The sequence below is a fragment of the Rattus norvegicus genome, chromosome 16 (genome assembly GCF_036323735.1).
Source record: "Rattus norvegicus strain BN/NHsdMcwi chromosome 16, GRCr8, whole genome shotgun sequence".
NCBI classification, from domain to species: Eukaryota; Metazoa; Chordata; class Mammalia; order Rodentia; family Muridae; genus Rattus; species Rattus norvegicus.
The window spans coordinates 34,813,687-34,825,386 of record NC_086034.1 but is presented as its reverse complement, the minus strand read 5'-3'; positions in this window follow the sequence as shown (position 1 = coordinate 34,825,386).

Genomic DNA, 11,700 nt, shown 5'->3' with positions numbered 1-11,700 from the left:
TTATTGTGTGAGGTGCAATGTGTGTTTTGAGCTTTAGTAAGGTTTCTTTTATGTATGTAGGTGCCCTTGTATTTGGGGCATAGATATTTAGGATTGAGAGTTCATCTTGGTGGATTTTTCCTTTGATGAATATGAAGTGTCCTTCCTTATCTTTTTTGATGCCTTTTAGTTGAAAATTGATTTTATTTGATATTAGAATGGCTACTCCAGCTTGCTTCTTCTGACCATTTGCTTGGAAAATTGTTTTCCAGCCTTTCACTCTGAGGTAATGTCTGTCTTTGTCTCTGAGGTGTGTTTCCTGTAGGCAGCAGAATGCAGGGTTTACTACGTGGCCTAGAAACTGTTTTTGTGGTATTTTGGTGAACAATGTGGCTGCTTTTTGCCCTTGTCCAAAGAGTCCATCTGAAGCTAAGGTAAAGAGATTTAAGTTATTGCATTGACAAAGGAAGTCTCAAAAAAAGCTCAGCAGAGACTTTCTTCTCTGGTTAAGACTCGTGAAGAGCATTTTGAACAAGCATAAAAAGTTTAGAAAGGAAAAATATAAAATATATGACTGGAATATTAAATGGGCACCAGGAAGTGAAACGGAGCTGAATCCTGTGCCTAAGGGATATTAAATTGAAATAAGGGACCTTATTCCACCCAGCTAAATTTAGGTTCAGGTACAAGCCTTTAATCCCAGGAGACTGAGGCAAGCAGATCTCTGAATTCAATACCAGCCTACTACAGAGCAAGTTCCAAGTAGAGAAAAACTTAAATCCAGATGTAATGCTCAGGAGACTGGCATGCAGATCTCTGAATTCAAAGTCAGTCTACAGAGCAATTTCCAAGACAGCCAAGCATAGGCAGTGAAGTAGTTGGAAAACAGAAAACTGCTGATAATGTAAAATAACAAAGGGGCCATGTTCTAGCCCCAGCGAGAGCAGAACTTGGGAGCTTTGGCCATTTGGCTCTGGCTTTAGAGTCAAGAATAGAAGAGACGACTGTGACAATTAATGCTGGTTAGGTGGAGCTGAGAAAGAAGTGGTGATTAAGAAGAGACCAGCATCGCTAAGGTGAAACCTTCAGGGAAGTGTTTTCTGAGAGCGCAAACAACCTGTGTTCCAGAGACAGCCAAGGTTGTGCCTCCTGCTGCAAATGAACTTGGTAATGTGTAAGAACTACCCAGGTGGTATTGGTCTTGAAAGTATGAAGGAGTATGGAGAGAATCTTAGACTTGGCACTGAGAGGCCAGGGAAGGCTTTTGGTAAAAGTGCAGCCTCAGTTGCAGTTGATGGCCCAGGATTGAAGGGGTCATGCTCAAAGATGAAGCTTGGCATCATGAAGTCAGTCAATGAGAGGCTATTGGTGAAGCCTAACTAGTTGCAGTAGAAGACTCCAGTGTATTAGAGATGCCAATACCATAGAATGACCACCAATTAAAGCACAAGCAGGGGAGTGGAGTCAATCATACCCTGGACTGCTATAGAGGGCAGAGCTGGAGAAGTGACCTAAGCCCTTTGGTGGAGTCCAGAAGATCATGTGTGGATCCCAGACATTGGAACAAGAATCTATGGTAGAGACCCCAAGATATTTGAGACTTCAAAGCCATGGGATTTCTGCTGAGGAAAGCTATTAGTAGAGAGTGGAACTAACCCAGGTTTAAAAAAAATGGAGCTGGAGATCTGAAGACCACTTTAACATCAGACACAGAGATGCAGAGTTGGAAATTGCCCAGTTGATTCCTGGCCTGCTTTGGGGATTGCAGTTATGTGGTTGGATGGATTTCAGAAGAGACTTTGAACTTTGGACTTTTAACATTGTTGAGACTGCTGTAGACTATAGGGACTGTGGAAGTTGTACTAAATGTACTTTTTATCATGAATTTCAACAAGTCTATGGGGACCAGGGTGTGGAATGTCATGTTCATATATTCTTGGGCCAGGAAGTGGCACTATTAGGAGATGTGAAGTAGGTCATTGTAGGAGTAGGTGTGGCCTTGTTGGAGGAAAGAGTGTCATTGTATGTTTGGGTTTTGAGACCCTGATCCTGGATCCCTGGAAGCCAGTCTTCTCCTGTTTGCCTTCAGAACAAGATGTAGAATTCTTAGTTCCTTCTACTCCGTGCTCCCACCTTGATAATACTGGATTGAACCTCTAAATCTGTAAGCCAGTCCCAATTAAATGTTGTCCTTATAAGAAAAAAAATGTTATCCTTATATTGTTTGTAGAAGTTGTGGCTAACTCTGTGGTTAGACACATAGTGAAATGACCATATAGAGAGTCTTCCTTTGCAAAATGGAACAAACTGGACTATGTGTTTATCAGTATTCACATGCATACGAAGTATTTTACCATGTCTACCTCTCCTGCCTTTAACTCTAACCATATCCATCCATCCTCTGACCCATCTCTACTTCCTATCAACTTCATGTCCTATTTATTTTTTATAATTCACAGATTCAAATTTGAGATGCTAGTACACTTTTGGTTATGGGGTCATCCACTGGATCATAGTCAACTTGCCAGGAGTCACACATTTAAACACAATTCATACTTTCTCCCCCAGAAGCCATTAACTTTAGCTAGGAGCAGGGGACCATGCTCTTGCCCTATCCTTGCTAGAATATTAATTGGCTTGGTTTTTGCACTAGTCTTATATAGGTGACCAAGGCTATCAAAAGTTCCAGAGTATAGCAGTCCTATCATGTCCAGAGACACTGTTTTAGTCAGATCGTCTCTAAGCTCTGGTAGCTTTCTGTTCTATTATGGTCCTTGAGCCTCGAGGCAGAGTGTGATACAAATGCTGTAGTTGGGTCAAGCATTCCACAAACATTTACTCTCTGCGTTTTGACCAATTATGAGTTTCCAGATAACTGTATCTTTCTCCCTGCTTCTGTTTTGCAGCACATGAGGACTGTTAACAAAACTCCACAACTGGTCAAAGTTCAGAGAATGGCACAATGCAACCCTAGCTGATACATCTACAACACAACCCCTGACAACTCTCGTCAAGGCCTGAGAGTCTCTCATGTCTTTTATTTTGTTGGTGACACTTGCCTTGGCAGTTTCTGTTTGAATTCCTAATTTTTTCATTTCCAGAATTCCCTCAGATTGTGTTTTCTTTATTGCTGCTAGTTTCATTTTAGGTATTGGACAGTTTCTCATGTTTCCTTCAACTGTTCATTTGTGTTTTCTTGGCTCTTTTTTTTTAAAAGGGGAATTTATTCATTTCAATGTTTGGTTAATGTTTTCTTGGGTTTCTTTAAGGGATTTATTAATTTCCTCTTTAAGAGCCTCTATCATTTCTATGAAGTTAGCTTTATGATCTTTTTGTTTTATTGCTCCACTATTGTTGGAATAATCAGGGCCTGGTGTGGTAGGACAGCTGTTGTTAATTACAATTTTAGGCTGGTGTCTCAGGATTTAGGTTTGGAATGATTCAAGGTCTAGTTGCTGGTTTCTAGATTTGTCATTATTGGGTGGCTAATTTTTGTTTCTTTGTTTCTGTGTTTCTTCTCTTGACTTTATGAGACTATGATGGTTGTTTGCTGCCAGTTCTCTTGGCCTGTTCAACAGGTATGTTCACTAGGAATGTTTACTGGTTTTGGAGGCTTTGGGAACTGGGGTTTGTTGGAGAAAACAAGACTGAAGAAGAAGATATTTGTGATCCCTCGGAGATAATGTCAGAAAGGAAAAGGGTTTCCAGCTACAGAGCTGGGGAGAAGACTGGGGAAACTGGATCTGGGGAACAGTAGGAGAGATGTGGGTCTGCCTACAGGCTGCTTGTTGCCCAGTAGGATCTGCCCCTGGGTTAGCCTGGGCCCCCTTCTGGGGACGAAGCAACAAGAAGAGGAAGAGGGGTTAGGAGGGCATGGTTTATGGGTTCCACAGGACATGTGGATAGGGGAGGGAGGCTACAGCTACTATTCTTTTGCAGTGCTATGGACAAGACTAAGGGGTTAGGTCTGGAGGAACAGAAAGGAGAAGGCAGCCTGCCTGGTTTTCTGGCAGGTGTAGCCTGTGGTTTAGCAGGGGATGTCTGCTGGGGACTGGGATGTGTGACTAGTAAGGGGAGGGGGAAGTTAGAAGAGGAGGACCTGTGGGATCCTAAGGAGACTTGGGGAGGGTTGAGGGAAGGGTGCAACTCTTGTTCTGCTGCAGTGCTAGACGCAAGGCTAGGGTATTGAATCTGAGGAAATGGAGAGCTATAACTTCCTTACAAATGAAAGTCACTTTCTGTTCATGTTCTAATATCCACATTTATTTTAAGAAGGCTTCCTGTGATATTATTTTCCTTGTGGTCATTTTTAAAACATGCAAAGGGGAATGTGGTTTAATCTAAGAGCGTTGGTTAAAATATGCAGCTATCCTCTTTTAACAATACAGAAAATACTATATAATACAGAAATATGATGTCATGCAGTTTCCATTCTTGTGGAATAAACTGTTGTTTATACATTTTCAAATGCTATGCATTTTAAAGTATTGCTTGACAGAAAAAAAAAAAACAGTAGGAACTATTAAGTTCCTTGGTGCCTACCAAGTGTTCTTTTTAGAGAGTAATGATACTACTATACTATCTAGGAGAAGACTCAAGTCTGTTAAGAGAATTGCAGGGTAATACATGCTAATAAATGCTGAACTGATCTTATTAAGATAAAATGTTCTAGTAAATCAAATGATATTCATTTTCTTAAAAAATTATAATACCAGGTGTTCCAATTTGAGCCGTTCATTTACAGCATGATTTAAAATTAGCAAATGTCAACATGATGAAGGGTTAGTTTCTGAAAATAGAGATTATACAGAATATGTTCGGTGCAAGCATTGAAGCATCAATAATAATTCTTTACCGTGCTTCATGGTTACAGGATGCACTGGCACACATCAAATATTTGCTGCCTATTACAACGCTGTAACACACAAAACAGAAATACTTTTTATTATTTACATTTTTCAGATGAGTCAGTCTAGGCTCAGAAAGACTTAATGACTCAACTAGGGTTAGATCATTTATTCTCTGTGGATTTCAGAACAAGAAATAAAACTCGAGCCTTCTGATGATTGGTTCGATACTTATATAGGTTAAAAATCTCTTCAGGATATTGAAGTTCTACAAAGAATAATGGCCACCACATGCACACAATAGAGGAGTGTTCATGACTGGTACATGAGAAGACAACCCGCAGTGGTGAGAAGAGGCAGTGGAGGGAAAGATGATCCACGCTGCTCTATGTACTCTTCTCTTCCATTGTTTGCTCAATGATTGATATTTCTAAATTTTATAATTATAGTCAACCTATTAATTCTAATTTTATCATTCAAATTGTGTTCTCCTGATTAATCCTTTCACGTAGTTATTTTTGTCAAAAGAGAATTCAAAATATAGAATTTGGATCAGCTCTATACGAAATATAAAAAATACTCTCCATTAAAGCATAAATGAAAGGGATTGGAAATAGACGATGGCTTCTTGCTGTGGTTCAATGTATAATAGCCCACTTTGAGAGATAAATGGCCAGTATTTCACAAAATTGTCTATTTTCTCAGTGAAGCAAGATATCTTTTCCTTACACATGGCTCACGGATTACAAAGCTGTTCTGATTGCTGGTAATGTTATGAACCCCATGATTAAAAGAACATTTGAATGATAATGCTTTTCCGTGCACAACCCAATAGGAGTCAAGAAAGTAGAGAGGAAATGCATTCATTCCTCATTTTCTGAGTTTTGCATCAGAAAGAAAAGTCAGCATACTATTACTGAACAAGAGATGAAATGCAAATGTAATAGGAATGACCTATTATGAAAATAAGAAAAATAATGTTCTTCAGTAAAGATTACCTAAATAGGAAGCAATGCCAGCTCACTAGAGAAATCAACATCACTTTTGTGTATTTATGTTGAACTTGAAGCATTATGTATTTTCAATATGTGTGTGTGTGTGTGTGAGAGAGAGAGAGAGAGAGAGAGAGAGAGAGAGAGAGAAATGAAACAGTGTTGAGCTATCATCTCAGTCCTGTAAGAATTCCCTTTACTAGAAAAACAAGCAACAACAAGTATTAGCCACAAAGGGGGGAAAGGGAAACCATTAGACATAAATGGTAAATATATAAACTAGTACAGATGGTAGATGCTCGCCAAAAATTAAAACTTGAATGACTATGTGATACAGAATTCCCCTGCATGGATTTATACCAAAATACATTCAATTAGTACTCTGCAGAGATATCAGTATTCAGTATCTACTACAGCTTAATTCGCCAAGCCAAGATCCAGAAACGATCTGAGTACCCGTAGATACAACAGATGCATAAAGAAGTCAACTCGGCCTTAAAGCAGAGGGAAATACTGCCATTTCCAAGAACATGTGTGACTCCAGAACACACCAGGTCAAGGGAAATAAGCTTGGTTCAAAGAAAATACTCATATGAGGGCTTTAATTTTATAAAAGATGAATATACAGAAATATGTAGTGATGATTTCCATGAAAGGGGAGCTAGGGTCTAGAGGTGTAGGGTGAGAAGCAACAGTTGAAAGCGTGTGCATTCGCAGCTGGGTTGGATTTACAGCTCTGGAAACCTAATGGACATGAGGACAATTGCTCATTCTGCCGTATAACATGACAAAGAATTGTTATGAGGACATATTTAAGCTACATTACTCCTCAAGCCAAGATATCTACGAAAGATGAGCTGTGTGATTTATTTAGCCATAGTTAACATTTCATTATAATGTGTGCTGAATACTGTAAATGCATATCCTAAAATGAATTTATAAAATAAAACATTATTGGAGCAAAGTATATGAAAGAAACCAAAACACAGTTGCCATTCTTTACAATTTTTATAGATTAATCTTTACTTTGGGTTACACAGTAGGGGTCTCAAGTAATATAATAATTTTCATTGTCAATAAAACTCTACAGGACTTATGAAAATTGAGCATGGATAGGAGAGGGCATATGAAGCCACACCCTGAGCTAAAGAGTGACAGACAGTTAATATACGGGGGGGACAGTATTTTTCTTTGAGATGTGACCATTGATAGATTCCCCACAACCAAGTGCATATGAGCAGTACTAAATTGAATCAGACATTTTTAAAAATTTTATTCATTCTTTTATTTATTTACACTTCAAATGTTATCCTCCTTCCTAGTTTCTCCTCCACAAACCTGCTATTTCCTCCCCCTCCCCTGCCTCTATGAGGGTACTCCCCTACTCGCCCACCCGCTCCCACCTCAACAGCCTAGCAATCCCCTACACTGGGTCAGCGAGACTCACTAGACATGTAGTAGGGTTTTTTTAAATTTTTTATTAGATATAATTCTTTACTTACATTTCAAACTTTATTCCTCTTCCAGGTTTCCTGTCCATAAACCCCCATTCCCTCCCCTCACCCTCCCCCATACAGCTATTCCCCCCTATACGTCCCCCTTCTTGCCCCCCCATATTCCCCTGCACTGGGAGTCCAACCTTGGCAGGACCAATGGCTTCCCCTTCCCTTGGTGCCCCAACAAGGCTACATATGCAGTTGGAGTCCTGGGTCAGTCCATGTATGGTCTTTCGGTAGTGGTTTAGTCCCTGGAAGCTCTGGTTGGTTGGCATTGTTGTTTTTATCAGGTGCCAAGCTACTTTAATTCTTTCAACACTTCCCCTAATTCCTCCCAAGGGAGTCCTATTCTCAGATCGGTGGTTTGCTGCTAGCATTGACATCTGTATTGGACATGCTCTGGATGTGTCTCTCAGGAGAGATCTATATCCTTTCAGCATGCATTTTCTAGCTTAATCAATCTTATCAAGTTTTGGTGGCTGTATATATATGGGCCACATGTGGGTCAGGCTCTGAATGGCCATTCCTTCAATTGCTGCTCTAAACTTTGCCTTCATATTCTCTCCTATGGATATTTTCCCCCTTTTAAGAAGGAGTGGGAGCATCCACATATTGGTCATCCTTCCTCTTGAGCTTCCTGTGGTCTGTGGATCTCATCTTGGGTAATTAAAACTTTTTAGCTAATATCCATTTATCAGTGAGTGCATACCAAGTGTGTTTTTCTGTGATGAGTAACCTCACTCAGGACGATATTTTCAAGTTCACTCCATTTGCCTATGAATTTCATAAAGTCATTGTTTTTGATAGCTGAGTAGTAGTACCCCATTGTGTAGATGTACCATATCTTTTTGAATCCATTCCTCTGTTGAAGGGCATCTGGGTTCTTTCCAGCTACAGGCTATTATAAATAAGACTGCTATGAACATAGTGGAGCATGTGTCTTTGTTGTATGTTGGAGCATCTTTTGGGTGTATGCCCAAGAGAAGTATAGCTGGGTCCTCAGGTAGCAGAATGTCCAATTTTCTGAGGAACCTCCAGACAGATTTCCAGAATGGTTGTACCAGTTTGCAATCCCAGCAACAGTGGAGAGGTGTTCCTCTTTCTCCCCCTCCTCAGATGCATCTGCTGGCATCTGAGTTTTTTACCTTAGCCATTCTCACTGGTGTGAGGTGGACTCTCAGGGTTGTTTTGATTTGCATTTCCCTGATGACTAAGGATATTGAACATGTCTTTAGGTACTTTTTAGCCATTAAATAATCCTCAGCTGAGAATGTTTTGGTTAGCTCTGTACCCCATTTTTAATAGGATTATTTGGCTCTCTGGAATCTAACTTCTTGAGTTCTTTGTATATTTTGGATATTAGCACTCTATCAGATGTAGAGTTGGTAAAGATCTTTTCCCAATCTGTTGGTTGTCGTTTTGTCCTAACAACATTGTTCTTTGCATTACAGAAGCTTTGCAGTTTTATGAGGTCCCATTGGTCGATTCTTGATCTTAGAGCATGAGCCATTGGTGTTCTGTTCAGAAAATTGTCCCCAGGACCCATGTGTTCGAGACTCTTCCCTACTTTTTCTTCTATTAGTTTGTATCTATTTGTATCTTCTATTTGTATCTGGTTTGATGTGGAGGTCCTTGATCCACTTGGACTTAAGCTTTGTACATGGTGATAAGAATGGATCGATTTGCATTCTTCTACATGCTGACCTCCAGTTGAACCAGCACCATTTGTTGAAAATGCTATCTTTCTTCCACCAGATGGTTTTACTTCCTTTGTCAAAGATCAAGTGACTATAGGTGTGTGGGTTCATTTCTGGGTCGTCAATTCTGTTCCACTGATCTATCTGCCTGTCTCTGTACCAATACCATATAGTTTTTATGACTATTGTTCTGTAATAATACTTGAAGTCAGGGATTGTGATTCCCTCTGAAGTTCTTTTATTGTTGAGGATAGTTTTTCCTATCCTGGTCTTTTTTGTTATTCCAAATAAATTTGCAAATTGCTCTGTCTATCTCTCTAAAGAATTGGATTGGAATTTTGATGGGGATTGCATTGAATCTGTAGATTGCTTTTGGCAAAATGGCCATCTTTACTATATTAATCCTGCCAATCCATGAGCACGGAAGATCTTTCCATCTTCTGATATCTTCCTCAATTTTTTTCTTCAGAGACTTGAAGTTCTTGTCATACAAATCTTTCACTTGCTGGGTTAAAGTCACACCAAGATATTTTATATTATTTGGGACTATTATGAAGGGTGTCATTTCCTTAATTTCCTTCTCAGCCTGTTTATCCTTTGAGTAGAGGAAGGCTACTGATTTGTTTGAGTTAATTTTATACCCAGACACTTTGCAGAAGTTGTTTTTCAGGTTAAGTAGTTTCTGGTGGAACTTTTGGGGTCACTTAAGTACACTATCATATCATCTGCAAATAGTGATATTTTGATTTCTTCCCTCCCAATTTGTATCCCATTGAACTCCTTTCGCTGTTTGATTGCTCTGACTAGGCCTTTGATTACTATATTGAATAAGTAGGGAGAGAGTGGACAGCTTTGTCTTGTCCTTAATTTTAGTGGGATTGCTTCAAGTTTCTCTCCATTTAGTTTGATGTGAGATACTGGTTTGCTGCATATTGCTTTTACTATGTTTAGATATGGTTGTTGACGTCCTGATCTTTCCAGAACTTTTATCATGAAGGGGTAGTGGATTTTGTCAAATGTTTTCTCAGCATCTAATGAAATGATCATGTGGTTCTTATCTTTGAGTTTGTATATACAGTGGATTATATTGATGGACTTTTTTTTTCTTTTTTTCGGAGCTGGGGACCGAACCCAGGGCCTTGTGCTTGCTAGGCAAGCGCTCTACCACTGAGCTAAATCCCCAACCCCGGTTTGCAAGAATTTTATTGAGTATTTTTGCATCAATATTCTTAAGGGAAATTGGTCTGAAGTTCTCTTTCTTTGTTGGGTCTTTGTGTGGTTTCGGTATAAGAGTAATTGTGGCTTCATAGAAGGAATTTGGTAGTGCTCCATCTATATCAATTTTGTGGAATAATTTGGACAGTATTGGTATGAGGTCTTCTATGAAGGTCTGATAGAATTCTGTATTGAACCCATCTAGACCTGGGATCTTTTTGGTTGGGAGACTTTTAACAACAGCTTCTATTACTTTAGGAGTTATGGGGTTGTTTAGATGGTCTATCTGTTCCTGATTTGACTTTGGTACCTGGTATCTGTCTAAGAAATTATCCATTTCCTCCAGATTTTCCAGTTTTGTTGAATATAGGCCTTTGCAGAGACAGAAGGAACACCCATTCAGAGCCTGCCCCACATGTGGCCCATACATATACAGCCACCCAATTAGACAAGATGGATGAAGCAAAGAAGTGCAGGCCGACAGGAGCCGGATGTAGATCTCTCCTGAGAGACACAGCCAGAATACAGCAAATACAGAGGTGAATGCCAGCAGCAAACCACTGAACTGAGAACAGGACCCCCGCTGAAGGAATCAGAGAAAGGACTGGAAGAGCTTGAAGGGGCTCGAGACCCCTTATGAACAACAATGACAAGCAACCAGAGCTTCCAGGAACTAAGCCACTACCCAAAGACTATGCATGGACTGACCCTAGACTCTGACCTCATAGGTAGCAATGAATAGCCTAGTAAGATCACCAGGGAAGGGGAAGCCCTTGGTCCTGTTAAGACTGAACCCCCAGTGAACTAGACTATGGGGGGAGGGCGGCAATGGGGGGAGGGTTGGGAGGGAAACACCCATGAGGAATGGGAGGGGGGAGGGGGACGTTTGCCCGGATACCGGGAAAGGGAATAACACTTGAAATGTATATAAGAAATACTCAAGTTAATAAAATAAAAAAAAAAAGAATATAGGCTTTTGTAGTAGTATCTGATGATTTTTTTTTAATTTCTTCAGATTCTGTTGTTATGTTTCCCTTTTAATTTCTGATTTTGTTTATTTGGATACACTCTTTGTGACCCCTGGTTAGTCTGGCTAAGGGTTTATCTATCTTGTTGATTTTTTCAAAGAACCAAAAGAACCAGCTCCTGGTTTTGTTGATTCTATGTATAGTCCTTTTCGTTTCTACTTGGTTGATTTTAGCTCTGAGTTTGATTATTTCCTGCCTTCTACTTCTCTTGGGTTTATTTATTTCTTTTTGTTCTAGAGCTTTAAGGTGTGCTGTCAAGCTGCTGACCTATGCTTTCTCCTGTTTCTTTTTTCAGGCACTCAAAGCTCTGAGTTTTCCTCTTAGTACCGCTTTCTTTGTGTCCCATGAGTTTGGGAATGTTGTATCTTCATTTTCATTAAATTCTAAGAAGTCTTTAATTTCTTTCTTTATTTTTTCCTTGACCAAGTTGTCATTGAGTAGAGCAT